The sequence below is a fragment of the Populus trichocarpa genome, chromosome 8, assembly GCF_000002775.5.
Source record: "Populus trichocarpa isolate Nisqually-1 chromosome 8, P.trichocarpa_v4.1, whole genome shotgun sequence".
NCBI classification, from domain to species: Eukaryota; Viridiplantae; Streptophyta; class Magnoliopsida; order Malpighiales; family Salicaceae; genus Populus; species Populus trichocarpa.
In genome coordinates this window covers 16,275,174-16,286,737 of record NC_037292.2, presented here as the reverse complement: position 1 = coordinate 16,286,737, position 11,564 = coordinate 16,275,174, and the positions used below count along the sequence as shown (strand labels likewise).

The 11,564-nt window shown below is 37.9% G+C and overlaps 1 pseudogene; it reads right to left on the bottom strand.

Annotated features, from left to right (window-relative positions):
- Positions 1 to 9,976: 9,976 nt before the first annotated feature.
- On the bottom strand, positions 9,977 to 11,020 carry LOC127905677 (L10-interacting MYB domain-containing protein-like; annotated as a pseudogene).
- Positions 11,021 to 11,564: the final 544 nt, after the last annotated feature.

The following is an 11,564-nucleotide window of genomic DNA, read 5'->3' as shown; positions in this document are numbered from 1 at the left end:
CACAGCCTCCTGTGAAAGCACTGTCAGTCTATGTCCCACACAAGGAAAACATCTTTGACTTCTCTCCTCAGCACTCCACCAGTAGGGGCCATAAACACTGAAGTGGCACCACCTCTCATTCATTTCAGTCATGAACAGCAACAACGCCTTCAATCATCTATGAAAGATAATTTCGTTTCTTGTTCAACTGCACTGTTAGTTGTTCACTGACTTCACGTCTTTCAACAGCACCCAATAGCTGTCAGCCTTTCACGCCATGAGCAAAAGCCTTCTTTCTAGCCATATCTGCTGTAAACTCCATTCCTGTCCTGCAGCATAAGATGTTAATTTGAAAAAAACATGAGTATACCTTGAACTTCAACATAGCAGAGCTCTCTCTATAAAGATCTGTTTGTGGATCTGCCAGTGGGGAATCCAAAAAGGAATGCAGTAGTTTCAGATCATCTATAATTTTCTCTTACCAGTGTCAACATTAAAACGCAGAAGTAGAGAGAAGAGACATGCCTAGACTGAAAACATAAAGAAGACTGAGACTTCAACAGAGCAGAACTCCCTCTATGGGTGCTTGTTTGTTGCACCACTAGTGAGGAATCAAAGAGGAGACATAAGAATTTCAGATTCATCAGTTTCTCTTCTAGTAGAGACAATGCATGATTCCACACGTCAGCAGCGGCGGTGTTGTGGGCTACCAAGATTACCTAGCTGTTGGGAGGTTCTAACAATCCTCAAACAACCATAACAGCATTGGAAGATTGACATAATGCTGTTGTAAGGATTGCCGAAGGAATTGAGCAAGCTATGAGGATGGGAAAGATTGAAGGTTATACCATGGGTGCCAGAACAATGATGAGAGATGGATCAGAAGATGATCCTGAAGCATCTGTCAGACTCCAGACTTGTTGCCTCAACTCCGTTAAATCCCATACAACCACTGTTTCTAGGTGGTAGAATCAAGACAAAAGATGTGAATATCATGGTGGGGTTTTAGGCCATTCATTTGAATAGTTGCAAAAATTTCAAGAATCAAGACCGAATGATGATGAGCAAGAAGCGAGTTGAGTTTGTGAAAGATGATGTCATCAACCATATTATCACCGGAACATCCTCAAAATGACAAGTGATCGAAATTGCTTGGTAAAACACAGATATTGCCAGAGTAGCTGATCCAAGAATGATGCTGAATTGTTAATCATTTTGTTGTGGAGTTTTGCCCTTCTGCATTTTGTTTTGGGATCACATCTTATCCTTTAACGAAACATGTCTTTTTCTCTGTATCTTTGTTGTTCTGAAGTCAGAAGATGTTTATCATTTCATTTTTGACAAAAATATTTTGATCAAACTCCAACATGCAAAATTAAAGCTAATCAATCTTGAAGATTAAAAGTATTTTGATTGCAGAAATGACTCGATATTTGTTGAAATGGCAAGATAAACAATATGAGGCGACCAAACAAATTTTGAATTCACACATGAAAATAAACCACACACCATGTAGCTAAATTTTAGCAGTATGCACCATGACATGTAGTGGATTCAGTAGTTATGGACTCACGAATCATGATTCTTACAAGTCCAAATCATTACATTGGATGAGGTCAAAATTTATCGGTTCTAACCGACCTTGCTTGAAATGAGAAAAGGCCATCTTTGATATCCCTTCACTTTCTAAAGATATTTATCCTTTGCAAACCTATTTTGAGCCTGATAGAATATTTCTTTTCAAAAGGAACCTTGACCAGGATCACACTCCACACTGGGGGCAAATAAGAGATTTTTGTTAGCAAAGATAAGACAATGTTAGAATTAATGGATAAGGGGAAGGCTAAGAACAAAAGTCCAACAATTAAGAGAGGGCTAAAAGAAAGAAACCATAGACTGGGGGCATGTGAGAAAACTTTGAGGAAGGCTATAGAAAAAAAAGAAAGAAAGAAAAAGAGTGGAAATTGCCAACACTTAAAGGCAAGTCAAAGATTAAGGAAGGAAAACGCCTATCAAGTCTAGAAAAAGAAAAGGAGGTTTCAATTAAGAAAAGACACACCATACGCCAAAAGTCAATACCAGAAAAAAATACCGAGTTACAAACATTGTCTTTTGGTATCAATGATAAAGCCTCTAATGAATAGATTGGTTATTCATTAAGGAAAAAGTTGGATTTGCTTTATGACCTAGGTTAAGAGAATTCTGATATTTGAGGTTAACAAGGTTATATGTCACTTTCCCTACAAAGACAACAAGAGAAAGAGAATTGATGAATAGTTGATGTTGATCCTAAGTCTTTGAAACTCTCAAACACCTTTTTGAGCTTGTGAATTTTCCTTTCTTTCATAGCCATGAACCATAGTCTGTATTACGTGTTTTTAAAAGTCATTTTCGATCAAGTAAGCAATCTGAATCGATAAATGACGCTCTCAAAACTGGAAGAGCTTTTCTATAAGGGTCGTGACTTCATGAATTAAGCTACTGGTTATTATGCATGTTGATAAAATAAATGCTAAGAAAAGAAACAACCTTTCTTGATAAAGCCTGAGCATCTTGTTTTTGAAATTCACAAAAATATCACCTCATCATAGACCATCAAAAAGATATACCCAAAATTAGAGTTTAAAGTGGACACAAAGAACCATGGGAAAGGCCATTTTAATCTTACAACGAGTCAATTTCTATTTTCAAAATACAAGACAATCAAAGGACTACATTGAATGACGTGTGTTGGGTCTTTGACCAAAAATCTTGATTTCCAAAGATCTTTTCCCAAAACTGATATCTCTCTGATTTCATTTCAACAATTAGACTTGAATATACATGACCTTTGAAATATGAGATTTGATTCCAGAACAAGAAAGATTGTCGAACAAAGAAGAACATCGATTGAGTCTGTGAAATCTTTGACATGAAATGACATCAACTCTTCTCAACACTTCTTGAAAAGTTGAGACACCTTGGGGCAATTCAGTGGACCCTGAAAAGGAAAAACAAGTAGTATTCAGATCAGCTAGGGGGCAAAGAAAGATGATTAAATGAAGAATCGGTGAACGGAGGACAACATGGTTCAAAGAAAGATAATCAATGAACGAACACATTCAGATCACACCAGGGGCAATATTGTTCAAAGATAGTTGAGATCTAGTGAACTATAGTAGCAAATGATAGTGGTGCTGCACTTGAAAGACATCTTTATCTGGGTTTAACCTTTTAAGCATGGTTGTCGACCGATGTAGACACACGATTGAATGTAAATGAATGTTGAAAAGATGCATACCACCAAGACTGATTGTGGAACAATGTTGCACTTGAAGGACATCCTCATATCTTCATCTTGGGTTACCCTCTGAAACATGGCTATGACTCCTGACAGATGTTATCGTGTGAGTGCATTTGAATGAACATTGAAAGGATGCACACCATCAAGACCGACTATGAGACCATCTATTTTGAAGATCAAAGGCGCACTTCATTACATGAATATAGGTGATAAATTGAACATCATTGATGAGGCCGATACATTTCTTTTCACAATCTGATTCGATAAGATGAGAGAAATCCATGGAAAAGGACATTGAGCTTACAACGATGAGCCTTGTACTGCAAGCTATGAGATGCATGTCTGGACGACTAGATAGTTTCCAAGAAGACTGGTGATAACATATACTTGAAGAGTATTGTTTCAGCTTGAGGCAAGTTTATGACTAATTGATAATCTTGAGAGTTGTTGGCACGATGCGCACAATCAATGAGAGAACAATTCTTAGGATAATCCAGAAGATGAATGATTGGTTAAGCTCATTCATGATGAATCAAGCAACATCACACTTGAGGGCACACTCATACTTGATGAACAACGAGAGCAGTAATCATCGCGGACAGCCCTGGATAGGCACGACATTTACAGCTGAGTGGATGACTAGCATACGGATAAGCCGGTAAATCAGAAGGACAAAGATGACTTTGGATTGCAAACAAAGGCACCTTATGATGATGGAACATCAAAGAAGGGGGACCTATATTCCAAATCATGTAAAAATACATGCATGTCATCTAACCTCAAAACATTGCACAATTGTTTTTGAATTGTTACAGGAAAAATCCTTAATGAGGTCCAGCAAGATTGTGGAAAAAGAAAGAAGCATTGCGTTGATGATAACAAAGAATCGGTTTTGATCATTGAATAAAAAAAAGATGAGATGAACCCTACTATTAGGAAAATCTCAAAGAAATGAAAAGATCAACCTTGCAATCGAGAAGCCCCGAGTTTTCAAACTCTGCAATCGGGAATTATCAAGACGCACCAAGTTTTCCAGCCCTTTTCCTGTCATCCCTTCAGGACTTCGCCAGGTAAGTCCTATTCTTTTCACACTTGTCACTTCACATTCTTTTCACTTGGGTAGGTCACCCATTACAATGAGACCAACATTTTTCTGGGTAGGTCACCCATTACAACGAGACCAATTCTCCATGTTTTTTTTTATCTGGGTAGGTCACCCATTACAATGAGACCAATCTTCCACCTAGGTAGGTCACTCATTACAATGAGACCATTCTTCCCTTTTTTCCACTTGGGTAGGTCACCCATTACAATGAGACCACACTCCACATTCTTTTCATCTGGGTAGGTCACCCATTACAATGAGACCGCACTTCATATTTTTTCTGTCTGGGTAGGTCACCCATTACAATGAGACCTCACTTCATATTTTTTCTGTTTGGGTAGGTCACCCATTACAATGAGACCACTTTTTACACATTTGTTTTTTGTTTTGGTTAAAGGAGGTCGCCAGAAGGGATCTTAGGTAGCTTTGGTTAAAGGAAATCGCTAGATGGGATTTCAGATTGACCGACTTATATATTTTCTTTGGTTTTTAAAGGAGGTCGCCAGAAGGGATCTCAAGTAGCTTCGGTTCAAGGGAATCACTAGATGAGATTTCAGGTTGACCGAGCTACACATTTTTTGGTTCTAGTTAAGGAGGTCGCCAGATGGGATCTCAGGTGGCTTTGGTTAAAGGGAATCGCCAGATAGGATCTCAGGTGGCTTTGGTTAAAGGGAATCGCTAGATGGAATTTCAGGTTGACCGAACTACACATTCTTTGGTTCTATTTAAGGAGGTCGCCGAAAGGGATCTCAGGTAGCTTTGGTTAAAGAAAATTGCCAGATGGGATTTCAGGTTGACCGAGTTACACACATTCTTTGGTTTTGGTTAAAAGAGGTCGCCAGAAGGGATCTCAGGTAGCTTTGGTTAAAGGGAATCGCCAGATGGGATTTCAGGTTGACGGAGCTACACACATTCTTTGGTTTTGGTCAAAAGAGGTCGCTAGATGGGATCTCAGGTGGCTTTGGTTAAAGGGAATCGCCAGATGGGATTTCAGGTTGACCGAGTTACACATTATTTAGTTTTGGTTAAGGTGGTCGCCAGATGGGATCTCAGGTAGCTTTGGTTAAAGGGAATCGCCAGACGAGATTTCAGGTTGACCGAGCTACACACATTCTTTAGTTTTGGTTAAAAGAGGTCGCTAGATGGGATCTCAAGTGGCTTTCGTTAAAGGGAATCGCCAGATGGGATTTCAGGTTGACCAAGCTATACATTCTTTGGTTCTAGTTAAGGAGGTCGCCAGATGGGATCTCAAGTAGCTTTGGTTAAAGGGAATCGCCAGATGGGATTTCAGGTTGACCAAGCTACACATATTCTTTGGTTTTGGTTCAAGGAGATCGCCAAATGAGATCTCAGGTTAACGGAAGAAAAAAAAAAGAAGAAAAAGAAAGGAGAAGGAAAAGAGAAAGAAACAGAAGAAAAAAAAGAAGTAAGGTCTTTAGATGAGTGAATATTCAGCAAGTTAGGAAGACAAGAAGACAAGTTTTCTTTACAAAGCTTACTATGCAAAAAATTGAAGAGTTTTGCTTCGTAAGCATTGTAAAGAGGGGGCATCTGTTGCTACATAATTTTTGACCCATGTTTTGATACATTTTCAGAAAAAATCCAAAAAATAGTGAAAAACAACGAAAATCCAAAAAATACGTTTTTAAATATATTTGCATCATTTTTAGCATTTTTAGCATCGTCTCAAAATAATTTAAATTTTTAAAGGTTTTTAGAACGCGTTCGACTTTTAACGCGTTATTTTTAAAATCACCAATTTTCCTCATTCGAGTCGATGTTGATAAGAAAAATCCCAAAAAAATAAGAAAAATCAAATTTACAAAAAAAGAAAGAAGTTGAGGGACCAAGTTTGGAAACCTAGCAATATTTTTACCTATAAATACTAGTCTCTACAACACACACAAAAGGGGGGGATTTTGCACAATTGAAAAAACACAAAAAACCCTAAAAATTAAAACCCTTTCTTCTCCCTCACTAAAGCCGCCGCCCACTCCCCATCTCTACCAAAAAAGAAGTCGCCGGCCCCCCCAGGCTTTTGATTTTCCTTCACCACAATAGCCGACCAAACACCACCCCTCACTTTTCCCTTTCCCCTCGTCAGACCTTCCCTCTCTCAGCCTCTCCATCGTCCCTCTCCCCTCAGCCACACACCCGACAAAAACCAGAGCTCCCCTTCTCTTCTCACAGCCCCCATTTCCACATATCTTCCCTCTCAGCTGCTCCTTCTCCAGCTTCCAGCTCGCCAAGACCAAAAGGGGGGCAGAGTCGTTCCCCCTCACTCTCTCCTCTTGCTGGCCGTTTCAATTTCTCCTTCTCCAATCGCCAACTGAATCAGGCCTCCCTTCCATTCAGCCACCAGCAGCTGCACAGACACAACAGAAACTCAGCCGTCGGTCGCCCCCCAAACAACCCACAGACCCACGGTCTTCACAGTCAGCCGTATCAGCGCCTTCTTCATCCAGCACCGGCCAGCGGCAACCCTTCTTCCTCCAGCAGCGCCCACAGAAGCAGCTCCATTTCCAACCGAGAACCGATGGCCAGATTTGCAACCAGCAAAGAACAACGAACCTAGAGAAAGAAAGAAACCATAAGAGATCAGATCAAAAAAGGGGGGAAGAATCGAGACTTTGCTTGTGTTTTTCTTCTTCTTTGCAGGTGACGTTACTCCTCACTGCCAGTGCAGAAGGGAAAAGGAGACAGAGTCGAGCTAGATCCACTAGTTGTTTGGGGTTGTCTGCGGCGGCAGGTGGAACAGACGCGCCGCCACGGGTCCTGCAGTTCCAGAAGTGTTCCTCTACAATTGCTGGATTTTTTAGGGGCTATTTTGTAAATTTGAAATTGTGTAATGTAATTTTTGTTTAGTTGTTTTGAATTTGTATTTTGAAGTGTGGATGTAAAAAAAAATAAAAAGGAAAAAAATATAGTAAAAGTGTATGTGTGTGTTTGTATGCTTTTTATGGATGGTTTTTATGATAAAATTGCAAAGATTAAAGAAGAATTTAATATTTTGATTTGCTCACGGTCAAGAATTATGAACTTACACGTAAGTCGTATTTCTAATATTCGATGAAAAGATAAAATTTTTAAAACTTCTTTAACACATCGAAGCCATGAAGCAGCTTACCTTAGGTAGGGTGCGTTAGGGGTGCTAATACCTTCCTTAACCACAAATAGTCCCTTACCCGTGAATCTCTGACAAGACCAGTACATTCGGGTTTCCTAGTAACCCTTAATTAAATACTAGATGGTGACTCCCAAGAATCAATCAAAGCGAAAAATCGCCAAACAGACACCGCGCGGGTGACGTGCGACACTTGGATTGTTCACAATTTCACGCGGTGTGTTTACGAACCCGGGATGTGCAGGTTGTATTAAATCTGTAGCGAGCGAACAAACTAATCTAAAAACTTCATTAAAGTACCTACTAATTGTTTCTCCTGAATGTTGAAATCTCTCCTAAACTTGCCTGTTGAAAGCACCCAAAGCTATTGTATAAAGAAATATTCCAACTTTTTCAAAAACACACTTTCTTCTAGATGCCTTTAACTTATATTGGTTTTCAAGTTGAAAGCAAAGACTCTGAAATGTCATCACATCCATCCTAAACATGTTTTTACACAACGCGTCCAATGTCCATGTAATATTTCGTTCAACCATTGCATTCTAGTGTTGTACGAATCCATACAGGGTTCCTTATATATATAAGTATTATAATATAAAGCTAGGGCACCTACCATGCATAAAACCAATTTCTGACGATCAAACTCCCTTTTCCAAAACAACTCACCTTCTTCATTTGAATCATCGTCGTCCTCGTCATTATCAGAACTGTGATTACCACTTGAATCTCCATTGTTAACAGAAGAATTACCATAATTAACGTAATCGGCAACGTTATTCATTACATCATCATAACCCCCATCAAAAAGTGCTGAAAACCAGTGCGAATCCATATCTATCATGACATACAATTTTTTTGTGAATAATAAAAAAATTTAAGACTGGTTAAAAAAAACACAAATGGATTATGCAGACTGAAATACTATATTGTTCCATTTCTCCACGTTTAATGCAGTTTTGCTCGCCTTGAAAATTTTAGAAGGCTATATTTGTTTCCAATTCAGTCTTTTAACTCCCTTGTAAGTGATATTGAATTTCTTTTTCCAAAATGCCTATTATCTCTAATTAATATTTCCAATTCCACCTACTATAAACAACCTAAAAAATATTATTTCAAGATATCAAAATGGGAATTCACGAAACAATTAACAATTAACATAACTTTGTTGCATCTGAGATGTGCCCCCACCAAATCTTACAAGACTCCCGAATCTTCCATGCATATTTTTCAGAGCTGTTGGTAGATTTTCATGCACACACAAATTGTTTTTCCTTTTCATTTCTTGCTTTCAATGTTTCATTTCTTGTGCTAAATATAATGTCAGGTGTACCATATAGATTTGAAAAGTTCATTTGCAAAAATGATTAGTGAGTGGAGCATTAATATTCAAACAAGATAAACTGTTAATATTGAGGATCCCTTTTCATTTCAAAAAAATGGGTTAATAAATAATCAGCATGTTTGCCACCTTCCCCCAAGATTCAAACCAGTTCTACTTATGGAATACTACCAGTACATTTTGTATAAAGAACTTGTTTAGGAAATTGAACAAGACAGTTAATATAATTGTATAGAAGAAAAATAAAATTACAAAGGTCTAATAAACTAAAGCTAACGATTTTCTACCCCTTCACTCTCCCAATGAACATCATAAACAAACATTTAAAAACCTAAGAAACTAACCTGAATTTTAATGAATGTCAAAACATTGAAAGCAATCGGCTGCAACCAATAATTAATTAAATGAAACTTAACTATTAAAGATGTATAAATACCAGCAATCAGCAACACCACCAATTAGAAACAACAACACCTGATTGCAAGTACTAACACATTCGGTTTTAGATAAGGAAATTGACAATATGCAAGTGAATACTTTCCCATACTTACTGCTATTTATATACAAATACATAGGAATGGAAGTAATATTCCAAAAACTGTTACCTAACTTTCAAAAGCTACCATTCAAGAGCAAGTAACCAAACATTCAAATGTGGCATACACCAACTGAAAATTTTGATTTTTGCAACCAAAACCTACAATTCAAGAGCAATTAACCAAACATTCAAAGTGTAAGAACAACAAGCAGTAGTCTCTGTTTCAATGTATTCACCAACCATTGAACATCAAGTAACCCAACTGAAAATTTTGAATTTCACAACCTAAACCTAACATTCAAAGTTACTATCCACATATTTAAGGTCTACAATTCAGAAATTAACATCCATGAAATTCTAACCCAACAACAATATTCAGTCATACATAATGTCAAAACATACATAGTAATGGTGTTCCAAATACTTGGCTACGGAAATACACCAAAATGTGGACAACTCCTTCTATTTCTAGCAACAATTGCAGCACATGAAGTCTGAAAAAACAGTGGAAAAGATTTCAGACAAATCAAAATGTTACTACATTATAGAATTCAACATAAATGCAAAGACATGAATAGGTTAAAAAGTTAAAAACTGACCTTGTCCATCTAAGTTTTTCTTTGTTGGTCAAACATTATTTTCAGCCATTATATTTTTCTATCAATACAACCCATTGCAGCCCATATCTCCCTCTTGCTCCTTGCACAAAAGAATTGAGTTGCAAAGGTATGCAATGCACTACCAAAGGTAACTCCATTAATAGAATGTAGTTCTTCCATTACCTCTTCAATGCTACAACCTTTTTTTATCTTTAAAAGGAGCTGTGATCTCTCTAGACATTAAGATAGTCTCAACAAGTTGATCCAGACGTGAAACTAGTTGTGCTCCCATTCCAGTTCCCCTTTTCTTTTTTCGGCATTGAGGTGTAGTATGATGTGCACCCTTTCTCTTTGCACTGCTGGGGTTGCTGCTATTGTTTGCGACATTGCTTCCACCAGCCATATTGCTAACATCATGTACGAAATCAGGGATTGCATCCTTTTCAGAGTCGCCACTTCCTTCTTCCATATTAGTTTCCTCATTGGTTGTATTTCTCATTCCAGCAGCCCCATTATCTTCATCTAATAAGAATCCTTGTGAGGGAGTCCAATCATATTCTCCCGTGGCCATTATGTTAGTAAACATAGTGTCGTACTTGGGACATAACGAGGGCTCTATACCGACATGCCTAAACTTCTTTGCTCCTCTCATTTCCTGTGTAATGACAGCTGGATGTACTTAACAATGATAGTAGATTAATAAATAATACAACACGACAAAAAAATTTATGAGGCTAAATGAAAACTAACCTGAATTTTTGCTTGCCACCATTCGTCAGTTGCTAAGATAGTCCCAAGTTCAGTAGACCAACCAACTCTAGTTTCAATTATTAATTTTTTCCATACCCTCCAGTCCTTTTTAATCCCATCACATTTGTTTTTAAGCTGAGCTTTTGTTAATGAAAGTCATGTCTGATCTTTGAATGATTGTATGACAAATTTCCAGCTAGCTTTGTCGAAATGTGTGTTTGGTCTCATGCCTCTCTCAATAGCTTTAATGCAAATGTCACAAAACGTGTGTAACATTGCCTTGATCCAAAAAGCTTTATCATGTGTGTTGTAACCCAATTTTGGCCCATTGGCTTTTAATTTAATTTTTACAGGGTTTAAAATATAAAATTAAAAGATCAGAGATTTATTTTGATGAAAAGTGTGATTTGTCAACTTGCGTGAAAATTAAGGACTACAATGTGCTTTTGTCATTCTATCTTTATCTTCAAGATAATCCCTATCTTCAAGATAATCCTTGTCTTCAAAATAATGATAGTTATCCGCTTTCAAATTTGATTCTTAATCAAATTCAAACTTCAAAGCAGAGAATGAGTTTGATTGAAACTTGGTTTCTAACATGCGAAGGGACTCTGACACTATAAATACAGACCTCAAGGTATGAAAGATGAGGGATTAGAGAGACCCTAAAAGAAGAGACCCCAAGAGGAGGCCATTACCAGAAACCCTAAAAGAGAGAAACATAAAAAAAAGAAGGGGGCGGCGAACCCTATACTAGCCGCCGCCCCCCTCAACCCTTTTTTTTAGCCCAGTCTCCCTCGACTTCGCCTCCAGCAGCCGCACGCCTAGGTAAGTTTCCTTCCTTCCT